Here is a 7,800-nt window from a genome sequence, read left to right as displayed (position 1 = left end):
GTGAAACTAATCTGAGCTGTTCACCATAGAAGGACCGTTCAACTCCTGAGCCATCTTGTTTTCTTACCTTTTGGCGTTTGATGAAAACTAATTCTTCATAAAAATGGTTTTGTATTTAGCTCTTTTGCCTTTAATAAAGGGGAAGACGTGTCAATGGATGATCCCAGCTGGAAATTTGCTAAGCTCGAGAATACCTTATAATATTATCAATGGGTCCTTTCTTCTCTACCTCTCCTAGTGCACAAGATAATGAAATGCAGCCACATTGGTTTCCTTGATTGTTATCAAGATGAATATTAATAGATCCTAGGCACAACTTTTGAATTCAAACATTAGCTCGGAATGCTGAAAGTTGAAATTTCTGACTGGTCAAAACAATATCCTTTCCATGTACAGTGATAGAGATTCAATAATCTTTTTTATTAGTTGCTTCCGATGAATCCAGTATTTGATTGCGCTTTCACGAATTTTGTTACTACCATTGGAGTCAGCTTCTAAAATATTGAGATCTTGATCAACAGTGGTAGGAAACGTTCCCAATATTATCCAGCATTCCTTCTGAAGCTCTTCAATAGTTGTCTTTTCTATACTTGGGAGGAAAGGCAAATCCCCTTCCGACCAGCTTGGTAAGTTTCTTGCTGCTGCTAATATGGCACCATCAACAAAGCTATCTTGTCTATCGGGTGATGAATCATTATGATAGAATTCATCTGCCAACCCTGCAATATTGAAATCTGAAAGGAAAGAATCCAAATGTATTTTTGCTTCCCCTGAAAATTCTACCACATCCCATGGATTCACAGGAGATGAAAAGCCATATCTTGCCATGCATACATCATTTCGCATCTTTCTCCATATAACTGAATGTCATCTCATCTCCTGCCTTTATGGATTGTCCAGCATTGATGACCACTTCTAGCATTTGATCTTTCTTACACCATTGATATGAACAATTTGGGTTAAATGAATGATTCATCATGTCAGCATATGGAATTAGCATATTGGCCTCCTGGACTTTGGCCCCAATTGTCATAGTCATTGTAATGCAACGTGATTGTGCAATACTTACTGCCCAAAGAAAACGTTCATGGTCACGAGCAAGGCGCTTCAGTTTAAATGGAGCATCTGCACACCAGTGTTCTCTCCAAAAGTTCCTTGTACGTTGTTGCTGCATTCTAATCATGCTAGCCAAATTTTCATCTTGTAGTTCAAGAAATTTCCTCCTCAACACTAGGTAAAAAGTCACCATAAAGCTGCCAGAAATTATCCTTGATGTCGAAAGCCAACAAAAGGAGACAAGCCAACCTCAAGTCCCAGTCAGCCTCAGGATCTGTGGAGTTAATAACGTCAAATATAGGATGCCCTAATGGCACAATGTCTGGGAAGAACATCCAAGGAAGGTTCTTACTGACTATAAGCATCAATTCCATGGGAACCTCCATAATCACCCTAGGTCTGCGAAGATGTGGCACGTCTCTTGCAGCATAAACTCCAATGCCATCAGGTTCCTCCTTGAATTCTACTCCATAAGCACGAAAACATTTACTATAGCTGATCCTATAAAAATCAGGATCCACTGGCTCCAATTTCTTCTCAGAAGGTGGTAAAGATTAATCTGTAGGAGAAGAGATTAAGGCCTTTTTCTTCTTGTCAGAGGCTTGAATTGTAAATTTAAAAGATGAAAAGCTTTGCTTTTCATGCCTTTTTTTATCAGAGCAGAAATTTCTGAACTTGCTCAGAAAACAAGGCTCACTGTGGGAGATTTTGACTCATGGACAAGACAAAACACAGCACTGTAAACGCCCAAAATTATCTCTTCTGGGCTCGCAGGTGGTTCTCCATAAGGCAGACTGAATGCGTATGCACCGTGGATTTGACGTGGACGGGTCCCAGGATGCCATGAGTGGGTTCATAGATTGTGTTAGCATGTCGACAGTATCCATGGTAGAGGATAAGATGCGGGCGATCTCTCGTTCTTTCTATATATTGAGTACTAATAGTTCCTTGCAACGATCTCAACATTGTATCTTGGTTCCATCCCAGCATTCAGGCTCTCTCTTGTGTGCCGCGCTCTGTGGGTGCGCCGCGCCCGTTGGAAATTACACTATAAACTCAGGCTCTGTGCGCCACGCACAGTGGATGCGCCGCACCTGCTCCCTCAGAAATTTCATTATCTTATGACGGGCACTTCGAGTCCTTGCATATTGTAGCCACTGTTGATGCCGATGGAAAACTATTTTGCTTGAGGGACCATCATAAGTGATTACCTCCACAACTTCAACATTTGCAAGCGCATGCATTGGGGACACAGGATTTCCCGTTAACTTTTGCAGCTATCATTTTGTTGCCAATCTCTGTATGTACTGGATAAGCATAATCAATAACTGTTGCACCCAAAATTCTTTTTGCCTCAGAAAGTTCCTTTTCCTGTTCTTTGTTTAGTTGTTCAACTCTTCTTTTCAGGTCAGCAAATTTATCTGGATTTGTATACATGAAGGATAATGTTTCAAGCTCTGACTTGATTTGGTACATCCCTAACAACTTAGCCAAAGGCGCAAAAATCTTCAATGTTTCTGAAGCGATGCTACGTTGTTTATGTGGCGGCATGTGAGGCAGAGTACGCATGTTGTGTAACCAAGCTTGGAAACCTTTCTTTCTCCTTCGACAACGCGACGTACAACTGGACCAAATTCTTCTTCTATCCTTTCAAAAGTAACAACATTACTGTCTTCCACAGTATCATGTAAGAGGCCAGCTGCAATTGATTCCCAATCTAATTCAAGCTCGCCAAGGATACGGGCAACTTCTACTGGATGTATGATGAACGGCTCCCCACTTATCCACTTCTGCCCATCGTGAGCTTCAAAGGCTAACTTAAGAGCATCTTTGACCAATTGCAGATGTGCAGATGACAGATATGAAATAGTCGGTTTCAGAACCTCCCACAGTGTTTTAACAGTAACTGTATCAGGATACTCTGGATTGGAATTAGATGAATAGCATGCTCTCCATCTCATATGAGCTCTTGTCCTTAACCTTAGTCTATAAGTTTTCAAATGAGTAACATTATCAACATGCTTGCTACAAGATTCTCCCGTGAAAGGAATGTCATCACTACACGCAACATATCTAGCACATTGATGACTTCTATTTCTTTCCCCAGCTTTGCGCAGTCCATCACCATCTGCTGACGAAGGTCGAGATTGTGTTGTGCTAGCAAAAGATCCACTCAACACCCTCAGTGCCTTCCAAGCACATGATAAAATGCTACAGTTAGATCTGCTGCCTGTATCAAGTTTTATAACTTTACAAACATTCACAGCCTCAAAAGATACTGTACAGCAGCAGTTCCATCCACGGTCCTCAGTGGAAATTTTGCTTTCTTTGATAAACTCAACAAAATTCACTACACTCTCCTTATCCAATTGCACCAAACACTGTCCAAAAGCGTTTCACAGCCTTACAAATTTATTTGGAGCAAGGAATTCGAGTTTTTATAGAGCAGAGGCAAAAATTTTCTGTTCCAGCTCTGTGCACCACGCACTCTGCCCAGTGCGCCGTGCTCAACATTTCTCCATAATTCCGGCCTTTAGACTCAATTTTGCTCCTCCACATTTCACTTGGGCTTCTTTGATATCTTTGGCATGCAGATGGGTTGTAAAAACAATGGATTTACCTTACATAGTTGAGAATTTGATTTTGCTTCTTACAAACCCACTATTTGAAGACTTTGACACTTCTTACAATGAACTCTGTTTTTGATCTTGGACTGAATAATGAATCTCTTTGTTGTATTTTGCAGGGATGGTGGCATGTCTTAGCGAAGGATAACCAAGGCTGCAGTTGAAGTAATTCATGACGGAGGACCTCTAAAAAGACATACTCATTACAAACAATCAATTTGACAATTTCCTCTTCAAAATAGAGTTTTGAAGAGGAATCATCCCTGAGCAATATTAATGATGAAAATCCAAACTTCCCTCTGGCCTGCTGGCTTTATTGGACATTTTGAGGACTGAATCAACTAAACCCTAGACCTAATAACTCTTTGCTGACCAAGAGATTTAGAACAGGACCGTAAATGACCTTTAAAATGATTTGACAAACAGACCTAAACCAGTAGGATAAGGCATGAGGGGAAATGACTGACAAGACCCTTCCATCAGATTATGGCATGCCCCTAGCGGAAGGCAACTGAGTGAATCGAGCGAGACACCTAAAAATGAAATGCAAAAAGAGTTTTGATCTGACAGAGGACTAGCAAGGCCGACTCTAACAGGTTATATGCATGTTGCAAGATAGATTTACTCTTAACGAAATAAAATTTAACTCACCCTTTCCTATTTGTTTTCATCAAATTCAACTCATCCTTTCTTGTCAAGTTCATTTTGCTACAATTTGATCCTTAGTTTGGAATTCTTTTCAATTACAAAACTAGATTGATTGTTGGTCTACAGGTACTACCAGTGTCTTTTAGGGTTGCAATTCTCATCCTACATCTCTCTTGTCATAATCAACCTCTTCCGATTCATCTCACATTTCCCTCAAAACTCTGCTACCGAAACAACATTGAAGGATATTGTGAGCATTTGATTTTGTGCAAAATGGGCCTCTGAGAAGTGCTAGACTTGGAAGAGGCCTCATACAACCATCATACACCCTCATATACCGTTTAACACATTCAAAACACGTTTTCCACCCTCGCTATGCTCATAGATCCAATCTTGTAGCAAAATAGAGCAATCGTGTAACATCCCATAACAATCTTGCAGCAATATTATAGCATCCTATAGAATTATCAAAACTTGACCAAATTTTAACTAAAAGCTAGATTTATGTCTCTTAGGCTTGAATAATGGCCCAAAAGCTTTGAAGCCATGATTGAGGAGGACCAAAGGCCACTTTAGACCTGCCTTTCCTTTACTACAAGTATAAATCTGTAATTGGGGTTAGACTACAGATTTCCAAATCTGAATAGTATTGATAGTTTTCTTATGAAATGCACATGGAATCTGTCACTAAAGTTAAGTTTCCTTGAAAATAGTGATAAAAAGGGTGATTCATCAATGCAAAGTAGATTAGGCTTGATTCTTGAATTCATGCTTTCTTAGGGTTTTAGTTACAAGCACTCTTGTTGATAGATTAATTTCCTTTTCAAAGCAACTTTTTCATATTTTGCAATTAGACTAATGATTTACATTTCTGCAAGTATAATAGGGTTTACATTCTGCAAGTAGGTTAGTATTTCTAACTTCCACAAGTAGCAAAGTCTTTACATTCCTACAACTAGAGTTAGTCTTTACATTTGGTTGAATGACATTTTCCTTTTCTTGATGAAGTAAGAGTGGGACCTTCCATTAATCTAGAAAAATACATAATGTACAAAGAGAAGCACTAGCTCTGACAAAATTTAACAGGCATTTGGGCTGGAAAAACCCAAACCAAACTCCAAAAGCTGTGAAAATCCCGAACAAGACTACAAAGGCGCTGTAAAAAAAACATCTGCCTGTGGGTTATGGCCCAAAAAACCTATTGGAAGCATTCAAATGAGGCTTAAAGCCTTAAAACCCGATCACATCACTTTATCGGGTTTCCTTTTAAAAACTGGAACTGATCATGATATCAGAAGACAAAGGAATTCTTGCTCAACACCCAAAAGGCCGAACTTCAAATCTTTTACACCCGCGATAATAAATATCGGCGGGTCCGCACTCCCGGTCCATCGGCGATCCATGGTGCTCTTCAATCACTGATCTCCGATCGGCCCAATCTCCACCATTGATTCCAGTTTCCGATCCAACGACTATTTGTGTGTCACTAAATCCCTCATCAGTGAATTGAAATTCTAACTCCGCCATCCCTTGACCTCACTCTAATGTGATTTGCGATTAGATCTTGGCCATTGATCTGGCGCTCAATCCGACGGTTATCGTTGGTTGGATCAATCAACTTTCACGACAAACCACAACCGTTGATCTACATGCGCTAGATCCAATGACTGTAAGGGATTTCAGGTTGACCAGTAGCGGTTTCCTCTCTCCTCCTCGTTGTTACGTGTTGCTCAATGAGTGGCATCGGGTGCTCACCCTTCAATACCACTCAAGGGTTTGAGGGTGCCCGAAATACCACTTTTACTATTGCAAAACCATTCCCCGTGAATTAACTTCGCGCTCTTTCACCATTACTATTCATCGATCTAGAAGATCCGACGGTTACGGGTCCTTTCTGTCTACGTCGTTGATCTTTTGCATATCGATGGAAATATGCTTAAATCCAAGTTTATCTGCCATACTCTATCTTTACAAAAAAACTCATATATCGACTTATTTAAATAGGCCATCTTTCTATATTTTTCGGGTGCATCTGTAGAATTGACCTACATGCAGTAACCAACCTGAAATCTATACGATGATGGAGTTCAGGGCAAACTTTATTCAAGTGTCTGTCCTCTTGCCCACTATTTACCACTTGCTACTTCCCCGTGATTATTCCATTTTCTTCTGTTCCCATTAATTTTCTCTCTGCTTATTTGTCATGCTTTGAAAGTATTCCTTGTCTTTGGTAGCCTTTCTGTGGCAATCTTCCCACAATCTCCCTGGGGGAGTTGACATCCAGACATATCTTCTATTACTTTTTGAATAGAATACTCCTTCATTCGCCAAACGATCCGCTAATGTGTTGGTTGTTCTGCGCACATGAACAAAATTAAGGGTTCTCAGGGCTCTCAAATGGGATTGTATACATTGATAAACCTACAATAACCTCCAGTGTTTCGACACTTTTTCTGGTGTTGTGCCACTGCTTATTTTCTTGACTGAATTAATTATCAATTCAGAGTCAACTTCAATGATAGTATTATATAAATTTGATTCAATCAAGATTTCTAGGCATTGATCTACACCCGTGAGTTCCGCCATATTATTAATGGCCTTCCCCAAATGACTATGAAAGATGACTTTTATGTATCCTTGCTCATCTCTTATGACTCTGCCATACGCAGCCACCCCCAGGTTTCCTTTAGAGGCTCCATCTATATTGAATTTCAAAAAACCATGAGGAGGAGGTTGCTAGAAGTCCTTATCTGCTATTATATGACATACAGCCCCTGGGGGAAAGGCACCTGTAGACCCAAATGTAATAGTATTTGTGCATCCTGGTCTTGAGGTGGGTTCTTGAGGGGTTTCTTTAGAAGGGTTCCTACAGTCTCTTTGAGCTGTCTAATGATCTGAGCTATGATGCTCTAGGTTGAGCCAATTATATTCTTGAAAATCCTATCATTGTTTTCTTTCCAAACATCCCAGATTAGAAAGCCTGGAACCAGAGTCCAGGCTTTGTTGATTACTTCATTTTCAGAGAAGTTTCTCCTCCAATTCTTCAAAGTGCCAATAATGCTGAAATTGTCCCTATTTGTTTGTCTAAAGATTGAAGCCACCCAATTCCACAAGGTGGAGGTGAAAGGGTAGAGGTTGAGTAGATGTTCCATTGTTTCTTCTTGTAATTCACATAGCTGGCATCTAGATGGACTGGCTACACCTCTTTTCTGAAGGTTTTCCCAAGTCAAAATCTTTTTATGTTGCACCAACCACATGAACAATTTGATTTTCATCCAGTGCTGGTTCTGCCATAGGTCCTTCCATACCTTATCAGGGTTTGGAAAGTCAAGCCCTAGGGCCATTCTCTTGGCTTCTTTGAGGTTGAAATTGCCTTTGTTGTTTCTTCCCCATCTCAGTTGGTCTGACGAAGTTGATATCAAAATATTTCTCTGTTCCAAGATCATTGCAAGAGCTTCTACCTGGGCCT

General features: G+C 40.2%; 2 pseudogenes; both read right to left on the bottom strand.

Moving 5' to 3' along the window:
• Positions 1 to 217: 217 nt before the first annotated feature.
• Positions 218 to 1,699, bottom strand: LOC149148618 (protein PLASTID TRANSCRIPTIONALLY ACTIVE 14-like; annotated as a pseudogene).
• A 578-nt stretch (positions 1,700 to 2,277) lies between these two features.
• On the bottom strand, positions 2,278 to 5,858 carry LOC149148617 (putative GTP diphosphokinase RSH1, chloroplastic pseudogene; annotated as a pseudogene).
• Positions 5,859 to 7,800: the final 1,942 nt, after the last annotated feature.

The sequence above is a fragment of the Pinus tabuliformis genome, chromosome 9, assembly GCF_031772625.1.
Source record: "Pinus tabuliformis cultivar Carrire ecotype Pingquan chromosome 9, CPIR1, whole genome shotgun sequence".
Taxonomy (NCBI): domain Eukaryota; kingdom Viridiplantae; phylum Streptophyta; class Pinopsida; order Pinales; family Pinaceae; genus Pinus; species Pinus tabuliformis.
The sequence above is the reverse complement of the archived record's forward strand: the minus strand, read 5'-3'. Positions and strand labels throughout refer to the sequence as shown.